Below are 16,374 nucleotides of genomic sequence, written 5' to 3' on the forward strand. Positions count from 1 at the left end.
CTGTAGGTGGTGTATCACATGCCTATCCCACATGTGGGAGTCCGCACCTGGTAAGTCTGGGTTGTCCAGGATCGCAGCCCACACCCCCTCTGGAACCCTCCATTCTCGCTGCACCCCCTCCTGTCCGGGGTGACACCCGGTTCGCCGTCCAATCCTCCTTACACTTATCCAGGTATTCCCTAGGGTGCATGGTTTTATCCCACGCCAGCTTTGGGACGCCTGCTCCAGTTGGGGGAGGAAACATTTCTCTCATGGCATTCCAAATGCGCAGTACTACGGCTGTCAAGCTAATGTCATCAGGATGCGTCAGTGTTCCTGCCCTCTCTTCTACCTCCAGCAATGAGTGTTTAGTCAGACATCTGGCTCCCACTGCCCGGAAATCTCCCAGTGCCACCATTGTCTCCTGAGTGAGCTGGTTTAGCTTATCCATCCACTGTCCTCCTCCTTCTGCTGGGGGCGGCATTTTATCAGCCAGTGCCTGCACGTCTCCTATCGAGAAAGGTCTATATTTATCCTGCGTCTGGCCCGTCCCTCTTAGCAGAGGTAGTTGATGCTTTGGGGGCCTTGAGACCTTGCAATGACACTCCCCCTCGCTCTCTCCCTCTTCATCGAGGGCAAAGCCCTGAGTCCTCACCCTTTCCTCTGAGTGAGGTTTCCCGTTGTAGTGCCGCCTCTATTTCGGCCATCCGCTCCTCTACCTGGTCTGCGAGGGCCCTGCGAGCCCTGTCCTCTGGGTCGTCCTTCCATACCCCCGAAACGTGACCCCACATTTCCACCTTTTTACCCTCCTCTAGTTTCCCTGTGTTGGTCCCTGCCCGCTGACCAGGCGAATCTACTCCCCCTTGTTCCTCTAACTGCTCCCTCCTTACTCGAGCTGCAAACGCCACCTGGTCCTGTCTGCCTTCCACCCCCGCCGCTTTTTGCTTTTTCATTTTCTCCTCCCTGCTTGCCTGTCTCTCCTTGGGTTCCCTACACTCTGTATCTACGTTCGAGTCCGCCTCCGATCTCCCACCTAATCCGGCATCTGAGGGAGTCGAGGTCTCCCCCCCAGCCGGATGCCCCCCTTGTACATTTATCGCCCCAGACGTAACTGTGATCATAGGGCACATATGGGCAGGCGGGGCAGAAGGGGCGACCTTTTTACACGTATAGGCAGAGGGCCTGTCTCCCTCTCTCGGTTCCCCCTTCTCGGGTTCCGGCTGGCCCTCTCCTCTGCTCTGACCCTCACGATGTAAATGATCTGTTCCCTGCCTAAACAGGGCCAATTTCGCCCTCGGCCCCCGGGCCTCTAACCCAAAATAATTACCTCAGAATCCAGGGTCCCTGACCCCTGGGCCTCTAACCCAAAATAATTACCTCAGAATCCGGGGTCCCTGACCCTGGGCCTCTAACCCAAAATAATAAACTTCAGAATCCAGGGTCCCTGACCCCTCGGCCTCTGACTCAACCTTTACCTCAGAATCCGGGGTCCCTGACCCTGGGCCTCTGACCCAACCTTTATCTCAGAATCCGGGGTCCCTGACCCCTGGGCCTCTGACCCAAAATAGTAAACTTCAGAATCCGTGGTCCCTGACCCCTGGGCCTTTAACCCAAAATAATTACCTCAGAATCCGGGGTCCCTGACCCCTGGGTCTCTAACCCAAAATAATTACCTCAGAATCCGGGGTCCCTGACCCCTGGGCCTCTGACCCAAAATAGTAAACTTCAGAATCCGTGGTCCCTGACCCCTGGGTCTTTAACCCAAAATAATTACCTCAGAATCCGTGGTCCCTGACCCCTGGGCCTTTAACCCAAAATAATTACCTCAGAATCCGGGGTCCCTGACCCCTGGGTCTCTAACCCAAAATAATAAACTTCAGAATCCGGGGTCCCTGACCCCTCGGCCTCTGACCCAACCTTTACCGGGACTCCCACCCGGTAACCTGTAGAATTCGGAGGTCCTGAATTCCCCGGGACTCTAACCCAGCTCACTGGGACTCTAACCCAGTGCTTCTATTTGCTCGTCAGTGAATACTGGGGCTGCCACACCAAGGACACCACAGTGGGACTCCAACCCAGCCTTAATATTCTTTTACCTTCCCTCATTCGCCGCCTCAATGTACTGACGGCCCTGATGGACACTTCGGACTACTTTATTTAGTATAGCCATATATGCAGATTTTGATATAACAGGCTCTGCTTACCTTTTGTTAGTGGCGCCTGCAGCCTTCCGTGCCCATTCAGGTCTCGTCTGGTATTTGCCGAATGCCGACCTCTATCTCGACCCCGAGCCCCCAGATTGTTGGAGTTCGCCGTCTCCACCGGGTCCGTGGATGAGAAGATCACCCGGGGCCATTCTACAAGCAGCCCCCGCCCCTGTCCATACTTTTCCACTTTCAGGCAATTTCGTCTTATCTGGTGCAACATGTTGTTCTGTATGTTCCTAGTTATTGCGTCACCCCTATATCATTTGCCTAGCGACTGTCACCACAGCCTGCGTGAATAGATTAACCTTGGTGTGCAGAGAGCCTCCCTATATGTCCTTAGTCCCCTGCAGATATCGCTCTCCACAGAGGTGTGTCAAGAAATCATTTTAATAAATTAAGCAAGATCATATATATTTATTATCATGTCATATACATGCACTGTTAATTGTAGCCATTTTGTTTGTCTGGTACAGAAAACATCTGTGTATTACATGCTGTTGATCTTTGAATAAAAATACATACATGTCATGCCCCGATCGTCCGCTCCTCCCGTGTGCCACGCCCCCTCATTAACCCCGTGTGGACTCCCCGTGCCCACCCGCTGTTTCCTGTTGCTGTCCTTAGTCCAATGTATTTAGTCCGCGTTCCAGTTACTTTCCCCAGTCCGGTCATTAACATTGTCCTACTGTGTGGTGTTCATCTTGCAATACACCCCGTCTTTTTGATTTCCGTGAGCCCGATCCTGATTTCCTCGCTTCCCGCTCACTCATCCCACACACGGTACATAACAATAGAAGTATCACGGCATCCAGTTTTATTCTATTATATGGATGGATGGATGAAAATGGAATGTATGGATAAATGTAGGAAGACAATAATAAAAAACTATATGAACCTGAAGCAAGCAGTCCCCCAATGCCACATATGGGAATGATGTGGGCACATTAGATGGTATACTGCATTATGTGCAGTATGAGCCCTGCACCCCATTTTTGGGTTTTTCATCATTTAACTCACTTGATCTATGGTGTCAACTGAACACTAAAATAGCTAATAAATTTAAAACTATACAACAACACTCATTGTACTCTGTAAAGTGTTAAATGCTCCAGTCAGTGAAAGTGTGTCCCCTACCCTTAGACCCCAGAGGATTAAAATGGGGCAGATATGTGGAGGTGGAGACTCATTGACTTAACACCCTATGGTGTAAATTTAACACTATTAGAGTTAATAAAGATAACTGCTGTAAAAACAACACACTCAAGGCACACTGTAAAGTGTTAAAGGTAACACCGAATGCTGTGGACCCATATAAACACTCCAATATATAAACAGTGTTAATTTAACACTGGCACATTTTCTGTGTAGTCTTACTTCACTTAACTTTTTATGTCACTTTTTAACTCAGTCAAACTGTACTAACAACTTATGATTAACTGATTTCATTAAAAAGTATTTTTATGAGTGGAAGGTTAAAAAATATTAGGTGGTACATTGGGCGGAGCTTAATTCTCTCCCCGTCTATGATGTCATAAGCGGGAGGGGGACGTATCCCTTTTTCGCGGGCGATCCTTGTTAAAATAACTGTCGCTCTCTCGCCATGTCGCACTTGTGCGTAGAGCCACGATCCCCACACACCACTGTCTTTTATTGAAAACAGCTGAGGCAAGTCGTTTTCTGAACTTTAAAGTGTGTATACAATAAGTAAACATGTAAAATAAGTATAAAATGTGTTATAAAGCATATAGCCAACGACAATTAATAAAGAATTTAAGCAAAATATCCCAGACGTACCATGGCCTATAGCTGGTAGAAATGGAGCTATCCTACGGCCTACAAGATAAAAGCATATGGCACCAAATTGGAATCAGTAGTCTTTAAAAGAATAAAATACATTACATGGATTTATTAATGCGATATTTTAAATATGTTTTAAGGCATAATACAATTTTTAACAATAATTTTTACGGGGTCACCGGATGCATCAAGCTTTTCTAGCTAGAGAGGAAAGAGGGTCTGGCAGTTTTGAATGGTAAAAGCAGTAGTTGTGTATTGCTAACGGGGTATTTTTTTAAACAAAATGCACTATTTTATATCGGTAAAAACACTGCCATCCTATTTTTAGGGGGATTTATGCATATTGCATGTCTAGACATGTCGGTCTGCTAATGTCTGTGGCCTTGGGGAACAGGGCGTCGGCGCAAGAGCTTTTGGAGCCGCGAGCGATAAGCCTATGAGGAGGAAGCGTCAATGAAACAAAATGGCCGCCGGCTGACAAATTGTTGCGGGGTGTCTACAGAGTGACTGTAACATCTCGTTTAACCGATGGTCCTTGGTGTGAGAAGCACACAGCCAGCACCCCCAAACAGGCAGAAAGCACATTACCACTATCAATCTGTCTTATTTGTAAATATCATAACATAATATATTTCTAATTTAAATAAAGGTCAATCTCTAACACCACAGCTCTGGGGCTCTGGCATGGGCCCGGACGCCCCGCTGCAGGCCTGGGGCGTTGGATGAAGTATCTAACTACAATTGTTTAATCGGAGGGATAAAGTCCAATAACTTAAACGGTTGTATGACAATTTAGTATAAATTTTAAACCAATATGATCTAAGGAATAAAACAATTCAGTTGTAGTTTGTTAGTTTTATTTTAAATAAGATGCTCCCAGTTTATTATTGATTTAGTAGCTGTAGGAACTAGTGAGCAGTATTTAGCAACTTCAAGTTTTCAAGCAGATTTCATAAAACAAGACATCGCAAGGAGTCCGTTCGTTCCAGAGATGGCACCGTACGTGGTCCCGGATAGGAACTATAGTGAGCGGTATTTAGCTACGTACTTCAAAAACATTTTAAAAACTTTGTTAGACTAATACCGTAGTTGTTTTACTAATTTAAGGGATAAAAAACATTTGTCGTGTTTGTCAATGTATTATTTTAAGTAAATGCATTATTTTCTAACGGCAAAAGCCCTGTCATGTTTTAGGTGCGAAAATATATGGTCTAGCATTATATGGACTAGCAACTGTCTCTGGGGGAGCAGCCCCGGGTAGGAACTATTAAGCAGCATTTAGTGACAAGCATCAAAAACACATTTTTAAAAACTTTAGCAGAATAAAGCCTTAGTTATTTCAATAAACAAGTTTTTTCAGTAAATTTTTGTTCACGCTCATGCGCACAAACACACACACCCCAGAGGTCAGGGGGCTTTAGAGTTTAACTTTAGGTTGGTGATCGCGATGTGTGACCAAACCCAAAAGCACCCTAACTTAGTCATCCACTATGCAGTGAGACCAGACAGTGACTATATGCCCGATTTAACCGCTGGTCTTTATTTATTTATTTTTATTTTTTTAAAAAAACTTTGACAGAATAAAGACTTAGATATTTTGATAAACACACTTTTTTTTCAGTAAATGTTTGTTTACGCTCATGTGCACAAACACACACATACCGGTGGCCTGGGGGGCTTTAGAATTTAACTTAGGTCTGTGAAAGTATAGGACTGCGATGTGTATTCAGACATTTAACATACACTACTGTCTATTGATGAAGAAATTATTTAATTCTGGCCTGATCATTCATGTTGGCTGACCTTTTAAATTTAGTGCACAGAGGTTGAAATAAGTGCATGGTATGCAAGTATTATGACATGCACATAGTAAACCTTTAAAATGTATGAACGTTTTCAGTCTTAATAGCCAAAACCATAACTATTCTACACGTCACGTAACAAAATTGGACATCTAACACGTACTACTTTAGAACACTACTGTTTTTGCTAGCATCATTATTATTATTATTGTTGTTGTTGTTTTTAGGGTTATTGTACAATAACAATATAGCCACCTCTTGTGCATTATGGGATGGGATTACTTTGTAACAAACCATTTGCAACCGTACCTGTAATGAGCTCTGAGATTGAGTAACGTTGACTGTTCTGTGATACTGCTGTCACAGAAGTAATTGGTGGCTCAGTTACTGCTGGCTGAGGAGACTCTGAACATGCAGCAGTAGGAGAAGAAGGAGGTTGTTCAGAAGAGGATGAAGCGTGTTCGGGCGTAGAGGTGAATGCTGGACGAGGAGGAGGTTTGGGTGGGGATGGACATGTTTACAGCTACGCTGCTGCAGCCAAGGCCCAGCTCCTCCAATCTCTTGTTTGGTCTATTAAAAAAAATGTGTATAATAGGGTGATCATTTTTTCAACCCTGTCAATCAACTCAAAAAAAAAAGATTTGCAAAAATTTATTGAGTTCAGTTGACATTTAGGGTGTGCTGAAGCATTCTGAAATATTAATCTTTTTCCCGAAAACCCGATTAATAGGCTATGATTGGCATTAAGCGGTAAATTCGAAAGTCACTAACAAACAACTCTTCCGTAACGTCATTGCTACATTGTGCAATTTATTACGTCAGGCTACATTTCTATTCAGAAATCTGAGGTAGCTAGTGTTAACTAAAGTAATCGACGTCATAATTGTCATTCATGCAAGGGTTGATGGTTTACTCGTAGACGCAGAAAATCCATGAAGTACAGACATCCTGTTACTGTCTGGGAAAAGCTTTCCATGCTCAGCAAACAAACTGTGTTTGTTCTTCACTATTTGTCAGTAAATCACTATACTCCTGTATCATAGCCATGCCTCTCTCTGCAGTGTCATTTGTCACCCACAGCACCCGTACAGTTTCCTCAGCCTTCAAATAGTCGTCGTTGGTTATCCAAGTCTCAGGAGCACTTTGAACAAAATGAGTCTGGAACTGACAACACGTCAAAAAACTTCTTTGAATTCACAAAGTCATGTAACTGCATGGGGCAGCATGGTGGTGCAGTGGTTAGCACTGCTGCCTCACACCTCTGGGACCCGGGGTTGAGTCTCTGCCTGGGTCACATGTGTGTGGAGTTTGCATGTTCTCCCCATGTCATCGTGGGGTTTCCTCCGGGTACTCCGGTTCCCCCCACAGTCCAAAAACATGCTGAGGCTAATTGGACTTGCTAAACTGCCCGTAGGTGTGCATGTGTGAGTGAATGGTGTGTGAGTGTGCCCTGCAATGGATTGGCCCCCCATCCTGGGTTGTTCCCTGCCTCGTGCCCATTGCTTCCGGGGTAGGCTCCAGACCCCCCACGACCCAGTAGGATAAGCAGTTTGGAAAATGTATGGATGGATGTAACTGAATTTCATTGATCTGGGTGAAATTAACTGTTATTCATTTTGGTGGATCTTCAGATGCTGGTTTCTGACGCGCTGAAACCATAAACTTTTTCCTCTATGACATAAATATCTCTGTTAAAGAATGACAGTGTAATCAACTCGTCACTAAAGTACCAGAGACAGACACAGAGCTTTGTTAGGGCACTTCTTGCTGCTTGTGAATGAAGTGAAAACAGTATTTTCAGCAGATGCAGCTCATTTGCTGGAGCAATGATTGGCAGCCAAAACAAGAACCGCAATTGCAGGTAGACCTGAAGGCCAAATATGCAGAGATCTGCCAAGCCTTTTTGTTCACGGTTGGTAAGCTTGAAGTTAGAATATCGAAACAAGAATATTTTGTATGCATATATCAGCTTGGCCATGAAGCGAGCTTGATGCAATGCACCAGGTTTGGTAATATGAACACGGGGAGGCACAGCACCCAGAAACACAATGGCTAGTTCAGGTCGTTCTCTGTAGTCATGACAGGGTTATGCAGTCTGCAACTGAGAAACGTGTGACTTCTGCTCGGAAGTCGGGCACTGCTGCGGCTACTTGTGAGTCGCCAATTCCTGCCTTGTAGTCATTGTGAACTGAACTAGGCCAAAATGACTTGAAACGTTTTAACAGTCCAATTTCTGGACCACTTGTTGGACCCATAACTCCTACAAATACTTCGTCTAGCATTAGTTAGTGAATGTGATGACGGTAAGCCAAATACAGCAGGTCTGAATTAATCTTGCCTTCAAACGACACACAGGCACTATTTTTTCGCCCAGTATTGCTCGCTGTGGTATCAAGACTGAGTGCTTTTATACGATCCTTAATTCCCCATGACTCAACCTCTTCCAGCATTGCATTAGCCATTGCTTCACCAGTGCTAGTGCTGTTTGGCAATGCAAAGAAGTCGATCAACTCCAGACCCAGACACAGTGATTGGAAGGTGGTCCACTGTTTGCCTTCAGTTCACTTGCTCTGAGAAAATTATGCTTTGGCATGCATGTTAAATGGAAGAGTGGTTGATATTGATATCGTTGACTTTCTGCCCAGAAGCATGAACAGCAGGGGAGAGTGTGTGCACTGCACTGCAAAACTTGTTTTGGTGCAGCCAAGTGATTCTACAACATCAGCAGTCAGTAAGTTCCTTCCTCTCTTTCAGCTTATTTTGTTTTCTACAGCCGCACGTCCAAACACTCTTTATGTTGAATCAGAAGATTCAGAGCGACTTGAGGAGAGCGCAATACTTTGGTTCAACAAATCTAGTTCTGCTTTCTGTTTTTCTTCCCACTTACAGCGTTTATCCGGTTAATGATCAGTTCTGCATTTTTATTTAATAAAACTAAAGTGACTGTTGGTGGTAAAGCATTCTGCTACAGGGCCCCTATACTGTGGAATGGCTTACCAGCCTATGTCCGGGATGCTGAATCGGTCTCAGTCTTTAAATCTCGACTGAAGACCTATTACTTTAGTTTAGCTTACCCACAAGTTAGCACTTAACACCGTAATTATGGCTGCTGATGCTGCTGTACGTGCCATTTTTACCTACCGTGCTTGTCCATTAATGTATCAGTGCACTCTTTGACACCTGCACTCTCTGCCTTCCTTCTCACATGTCTGGAGGGTGCCCGAGGGGGCACCTTCTGAGCTGCCATCAGGGTCTACGGAAGGGTGCCATCACAGATGTGACCTGCGATCTATGACGATGTCGGTGCAGCTTCCATCCTGCCACCCGACAGGCCTATGTGGAGGACTGTCTCACTGATGGACTTTAACTAGGACCGGATCACAGTTTACACCTTGCTCTTAGCAAACAATCCGGCTACTTCTCTACCCTCGTCCAGTGATGTTAACATGCCCAGGGGGGTGGACCCCCAGAGGTTTTTTTCTCCCCACTTGGGAGTTTTTGGTTCCTCTCCTCCACTGTCATCTGACTTTCTCTTTCATTTTTCCATTTTCACTGTTTCTGTGTTCTGTCGTTATCTCTGTTAAGGATGTTCCGCAACACACTCCTGTAAAGTGCATTGGGGCAACTTTGTTGTAAAAACTGCTATATAAAAATAAATTAAATTGAATTGAATTGAATTGAATTTACCAATGAAATGTTACATGAGTTTGGACATATCACACAGCCATAATAGAAAATTACAATCTTTAGACAACATACACACAAACCACAGATGCTAATGGATTAAACTGCAGAGAGTATACATTTTGATTCTATAATGCAGAAATTGGCCAAATAGATTCAGAGTGACTTGAGGAGAGCGCAATACTTTGGTTCATCAAATCTAGTTCCACTTTCTGTTTTTCTTCCCACTTACAGCGTTTATCCGGTTAATGTTCAGTTCTGCTTTTTTCTTTACCGGCGATGCATCCACGCCTGCCATGACACCCTTTCGGCCTTGTTCACGTTGTGCAAGCAGAAAGGCTTTGTCTTCTTCAGCAGTAATTAATGGCAATGCATCTGGTGAGCAATGTCAAATAAATCAGAGAATGTCTCTGTGAAGCCTTCTTCTGCTGTCTGCGATTCAGTCCGACGTCCTTGGTTATTCTTTAGCCTTTTTCCATTTATAAGGGCCACCCTAGTGCATAATATAATCATAAATAGGGCTGTCCAAAATGAAGATGTATATTATGTGACGACAGAAAAATGATAACTGTTTTATTAAATATTCTGTCATTTATTACATTGTGTTGCAAATCACAGTTAGTGGTAGTACATTTTAAGCTATTTGATACATTTGAATGATACACTAGACAAATAAAAGTTAACAAGGCATAAGTTTATCCTTGCGGTCATTTTACATAAACTATGCTTTGAACCTACAGAAAATGTGCTATATCCTGGTATGTATCAACGAGATATGAAATGACCTAAAATGTCACATGAATTTGGACATATCACACAGCCATAATAGAAAATTACAATCTTTAGACAACATACACAGAAAACACAGATGCTAATTAGATAAACTGCAGAGAGTATAAATTTTGATTGTATAATGCAGAAATTCTAAGCCTGAAATCTGCACTTAATTCATTGCAATGAAATGGTGCAGGAAAATGACTGTACCTTCTACAACGATCTCCCCTTTGCAGCTGTCATTCTGGATCACTGGAAAACGAAGAGTCCTCTTCTATCGCCTTGGCATTTTTCTTGGCTTTCTCATAACTTTCTACGTACAAAATTTGCAGAGAAAAACAAATACAATCAGTGAATGAAATACAAAAACTTTTTTGGAGCTGAGTGGGTGATATGCCTCAATATAATGGTGCTGTATACTAACAAATTGGTGTTAACAAATGGTCAAGGTTAATTCACAAAAACTTGTTTTTGTTAAGACACAAAAACTTACCTGTTGAATAAGCAATTTCACCTGCATAACACTGCCAGGAAATGTCAGGTTTTGCATGATTGGTTACAGCTTTTCCTATTTTGTCTGGCGAAACAAATGTTGGCCACAGACACTTCTTCTCCCCCTTCATCCAGTGTTTGCTCACCACTGCTACTTCTTCTCCCCCTTCATCCAGTGTTTGCTCACCACTGCTACTTCTTCTCCCCCTTCATCCAGTGTTTGCTCACCACTGCTACTTCTTCCTGCTCAGGAAATTCCACCACATAAAATTCTGCCATCTACATGTTTAGAAAAAGTGAACTCTAACTGCAACAGCATATTAAACTATCCATCCATCCATCCATCCATTTTCCAAACCGCTTATCCTACTGGGTCATGGGGGGTCCGGAGCCTATCCCGGAAGCAATGGGCATGAGGCAGAGAACAATGCAGGATGGGGGACCAGCCCTTCACAGGGCACACTCACACACCATTCACTCACACATGCACACCTACGGGCAATTTAGCAAGTCCAATTAGCCTCAGCATGTTTTTGGACTGTGGGGGGAAACCAGAGTACCCGGAGGAAACCCCACGATGACACGGGGAGAACATGCAAACTCCGCACACATGTGACCCAGGCGGAGACTCGAACCCGGGTCCCAGAGGTGTGACGCAACAGTGCTAACCACTGTACCACCATGCTGCCCCATGCTGTGATTCATTTTCAATAAATGGTAATGCTGACCTTACGCTATTTATTGCAAAAGCTTACACTTCCACACAGCTTTCTGGACAAAAATCCATTGCGACATACATTGTTTTTACAAAATACAATGCATATTTATTCATTAACAAGCTGTGCCTGCATTTTTCTATTATATGTGTGGAATTAGTTTCAGCTGAGACTCATAATAGAGGGTGGTAGGCTACTCGTGATATGAATTAGTTTCAGCTGAGACTCATAATAGAGGGTGGTAGGCTACTCGTGATATGAATTAGTTTCAGCTGAGACTCAAAATAGAGGGTGGTAGGCTACTCGTGATATGAATTAGTTTCAGCTGAGACTCATAATAGAGGGTGGTAGGCTACTCGTGATATGAATTAGTTTCAGCTGAGACTCATAATAGAGGGTGGTAGGCTACTCGTGATATGAATTAGTTTCAGCTGAGACTCATAATAGAGGGTGGCAGGCTACTCGTGATATGAATTAGTTTCAGCTGAGATTCATAATAGAGGGTGGTAGGCTACTCGTGATGTGAATTAGTTTCAGCTGAGATTCATAATAGATGGTGGTAGGCTACTCGTGATATGAATTAGTTTCAGCTGAGACTCATAATAGAGGGTGGCAGGCTACTCGTGATATGAATTAGTTTCAGCTGAGATTCATAATAGATGGTGGTAGGCTACTCGTGATATGAATTAGTTTCAGCTGAGACTCATAATAGAGGGTGGCAGGCTACTCGTGATATGAATTAGTTTCAGCTGAGATTCATAATAGAGGGTGGCAGGCTACTCGTGATATGAATTAGTTTCAGCTGAGACTCATAATAGAGGGTGGTAGGCTACTCGTGATATGAATTAGTTTCAGCTGAGACTCATAATAGAGGGTGGTAGGCTACTCGTGATATGAATTAGTTTCAGCTGAGACTCATAATAGAGGGTAGTAGGCTACTCGTGATATGAATTAGTTTCAGCTGAGACTCATAATAAAGGGTAGTAGGCTACTCGTGATATGAATTAGTTTCAGCTGAGACTCATAATAGAGGGTGGTAGGCTACTCGTGATATGAATTAGTTTCAGCCAAATCATCTAACAATGAACTGTGTTACTCTGTGAGGGGGTGTTGCATCTTGGCTATTTGTGCCCTTGAGAGGTAAAGTGGGCTATCCCACATTTTTGACCCCTACCCCCTTTTTATTGAATATTTTCAATTGGATAAGTTGTTATTATCTAAGTCATACCTCTGTGCTACCTATGATATATATCAATTGTAGGGTATAGGCACACTGATTTTTTTACTTTGGAGCTCATTTTTTCAAAACCTTGTTTTTGTGGGATAGCCCACTTTACCTCTCAAGGGCACATTTAGCAGGCTAGGTGTTGAGCTTTGATTATACCTTCTGCATCCATGAGTATAACGCTACACTGCAAGGGCATCAACTTCACAAGCACTGGGAAAGCTGTTATCCAACTGTTAGCTTCTGTCCTGTTCTCACCGAGCAGCCACACGCCACTTTCTTGCTTTCCACACTTTTAATGCTTTAATGTTAACGTTTTAACATTGTCAGAATGAACGAACAAACGAACGAATCAATGTGGAATATAATCATATAGTCTTTCCTTTGCAGGTGCTTAAAATGTCACGCGACGCGAGCGCGGGTAAGGCTCACGGAAAGGCAGGCAGGCAAGGAAGCAGGCAAGACCGGCAAGGTACGGGGAAACAGGGTTTTTAATACTACGAGGAGCCGGGAACATTGGACGCAGACTAACATCAGGTAACATCAATGACAGACAAGGCAAACAGGTAAGACCAGGACTTAAATAAGACAGGACAAAGCAAAGTAAATGGACAAAGCTGGAGACGATCAGGGAAGCACACGTGGGTAATCAGGGGGCTTGGCACACACGAGGAGCGGACGGAGCGGGCGTCACATAAAATGGTTAGCGTTGTGATTTATTGTGCTATGTAATTTTCTCATACTGTTAAATAGAATGCAAAGTCTTCATATATTATAGACCATAAATTTTCCAAATCCAAGTTCTCTGAAGTGGGTGAATCTGAATACAAAAGAAAGTCAAATGGGAAAGTCAAATGGTAACAAACCTTCACATTATCCAAGACATAAGGTAAAGATTAAAAACAAATCAAATAAAAATGAAACTAGTCTTTTTCAGATGATTTTCTCAGTCGAGTCAGTCAGAAACTATCAACATGGAAATGAATGACTCATTGGCCAAACGCACCCTGATCTTATAACCAAACTATTTCTTTTGTGCAAAAAGCGCCATCTAGCGGTCATTATGTGTCAGTGACAGTGTCCTTATCGAAAGACTTAGTGTTCTTATGACCGCCTAGTCGCACTATAAGTAGGTAAAACCAACACGGCGCTTCTAGCGTTAACTGTTTATTTGTGTTACCATTTGTGAGGAGTCTGCAGTAGATTGAGTTTCGGTGGGTTGTCGGATGGACAGGGTTGTGATAGGGTCACTTTTATGACTGCATGAAGTGCTCTTTTACCATGGTCCACAAAATGACAGGTAATTTATTCAATAGTGACACTTCAAATGTGGCATTTATTATGAGTTTGCAGGCTTCATCATTAACAGGCTTTTCAGACGGGTGCTCAAACAGGGGGGAATGGCCGATGGGTACTTTTTGCCGCTGAAAATATTCGTGATCGCGTGGTGGGGGATATGGGCAGGATTCAGTGTAGTGTAGCACCAGGGAGATCCGCGCATCCCAGTATGCCTTGCGAGCACTCGTGTATGTAGCCCTGTGTCTGTAATTGTAAATAGCCCTTGTATTGTTGTGGTTATGGTCAGTTGTTTTCCTGATCGTGGCGTGTATGTTTACCCATAACCAACATGTCTTGTGTGTGCCCTGTCCAGTCCTCACATGTTCCTAGCTTGTAGAACTCTCCCATCATGTGTGCACCTTACAGTTTGCCGTCTGACTGTAGAAATTGATTATATTGACATTGAATTACTGTAAATATTTGGTTGTTCTTTGACTAATGATTGACACAATGACATATTGTCATTGAATCACTGTAAATACTGTACATGGTTAACATATGATTAATATGATTAACGTAACAACTACTCATACATTTGTACTACCGCATAACATATTGCGGACGGCCTACTGCGACTACTTCATAACTACATAAAAATACTTTGTGCACCAGTTGGGCAGCTTCGAATCCCTTCCTGCGGGCGGATTCCTACCCTAACCCTCCCCCTCCTTACTCTGCTGTTCATTTCTCCAAAGTCTGATCTCTCTTCAGGGTCTGTGGAACCAACCGCAGGCAGCTCTCATGAGGCAAAGACACTTAGTATTTAAAATAATCTCTTCTTGCTTAAGACCTAAGACATAACATATCATTGAACTATATCTACTATGAACGTTACTGAAGGAACATGTAATAAATAACACAAGTGAAATACTGATGTCAACAAACATGACCTCAAGTAGCAACTATATTTGTTAATGATTTGTACTTCAGTGGTAACGGTGTTACTGCTAAGTATCTGTCCCTTCAAGCAAAGTGTGATCTCAGTTTCTTTAATTTGTGATTTTCAGCTTATCATACTACCTATTCAATTATTTAATTATCATAAACAGGTGTCACAATATTAGAAAATGTTGTATTCACATAATTTCGCTCCTCACAATAGTCCTCTTTGGAATAATAGATATTTTTACGGAGGACTGAAATTATATTCAATAATGATTAGATAGAAAGGGATAGCTGGCCTATTTTTCATTTAATGGATCATAATTGTGATTTGTTAGATTACAGCCAATTTGTTCTAAAATAGGGGTGCAGTGGTTAGCACTGTTGCCTCACACCTCTGGGACCCGGGTTCGAGTCTCCGCCTGGGTCACATGTGTGTGGAGTTTGCATGTTCTCCCCATGTCGTCGTGGGGTTTCCTCCGGGTACTCCGGTTTCCCCCCACAGCCCAAAAACATGCTGAGGCTAATTGGAGTTGCTAAATTGCCCATAGGTGTGCATGTGTGAGTGTGCCCTGCAATGGCACCCATCCTGGGTTGTTCCCTACCTTGTGCCCATTGCTTCCGGGATAGGTTCCGGACCCCCCGCGACCCAGTAGGATAAGTGGTTTGGAAAATGGATGGATGGATGGATGGATGGATAAGGACAGTCTTCTTAGCAATGCATAAGGCGGTGAAAGCCATGTGGGTTGTGTTAATCTCTGTAGTGACACGATCTAGGTCGCCCATGACTGAAGGAGAGGCTGGAATGGTACATTTCAGAAAGTGTCCTGTATATTTTAGACAATAATTTGGGGGTTTTGAGATTAAGGAATTCTGCCACACTTGGTAGTATTTGTAATTTGATTTGTTTAGACCTTAATTTCTTTTTTACTATAGATTTAACTTGTTGATATTCTAAAAATCTATTCTTGTTAATCCCATATTGTTTAACTAATATGTCAAAGGGAATAAAGTCTATTCCTTCGAATGTATGTTCCAAGTATTTAATACCTTTACAACTCCAATCTGGGAAGTTTATCATATTATTGTTTAGTAGTACATCAGGGTTGTTCCAAATGGGAGTACGTTTGCATGGGATTAATGAAGACTCAGTCGCTTTTAGAAACTCCCACCACGCTGTCAGAGAAGAGCTGATACTGATGCTTTTGAAGCATTCGTGTCGTTTAATGTCTGAGCTAATGAATGGTAGATCCGAAATCTTTATATTATTGCATAGTGCTTGTTCTACGTCTAGCCAAGGCTCATCTAAGAGGGTATGTTTTAACTACCCTGAGATGTTTTTGGAGCCTGTTGGCTAAGAAATAGTGGTGAAAGTTAGGCAGATCTAGTCCTCCTTTGTCCTTAGTCCTTTGCAGTGTTTTTAAGCTAATACGTGGGGGTTTATCTTTCCAGAGGAATTTAGAGATGGCAGAGTCCAG

General features: G+C 43.1%; 2 protein-coding genes and 1 long non-coding RNA gene across 5 annotated transcripts in view; 1 reads left to right on the plus strand and 2 right to left on the minus strand.

Annotated features, from left to right (window-relative positions):
- Window positions 1-2,336, minus strand: part of LOC125723838 (interferon-induced protein 44-like) — a 48,388-nt gene extending 46,052 nt beyond the window's left edge. Inside the window, exon 1 of one of the 2 annotated variants that reach the window (XM_049000674.1) lies at window positions 2,184-2,336. The gene's annotated coding sequence lies outside the window, so the exon portion shown is untranslated. The remainder of the gene's footprint in view (window positions 1-2,183) is intronic. The other variant, XM_049000673.1, reaches the window with a different exon arrangement.
- The window catches only part of LOC125723832 (NACHT, LRR and PYD domains-containing protein 12-like), a 240,480-nt gene that overhangs the window by 179,932 nt on the left and 44,174 nt on the right, over window positions 1-16,374 (plus strand). The window lies entirely within an intron of this gene.
- LOC125723882 (uncharacterized) lies at window positions 9,565-10,973 on the minus strand. Its single transcript, XR_007387011.1, has 3 exons — window positions 10,737-10,973; window positions 10,454-10,556; window positions 9,565-9,962 (listed from the first exon to the last, which is right to left on the minus strand). It is a non-coding gene; the product is annotated as an uncharacterized LOC125723882 (long non-coding RNA).

The sequence above is a fragment of the Brienomyrus brachyistius genome, unplaced genomic scaffold (assembly GCF_023856365.1).
Source record: "Brienomyrus brachyistius isolate T26 unplaced genomic scaffold, BBRACH_0.4 scaffold52, whole genome shotgun sequence".
In the NCBI taxonomy this organism is placed as follows: domain Eukaryota; kingdom Metazoa; phylum Chordata; class Actinopteri; order Osteoglossiformes; family Mormyridae; genus Brienomyrus; species Brienomyrus brachyistius.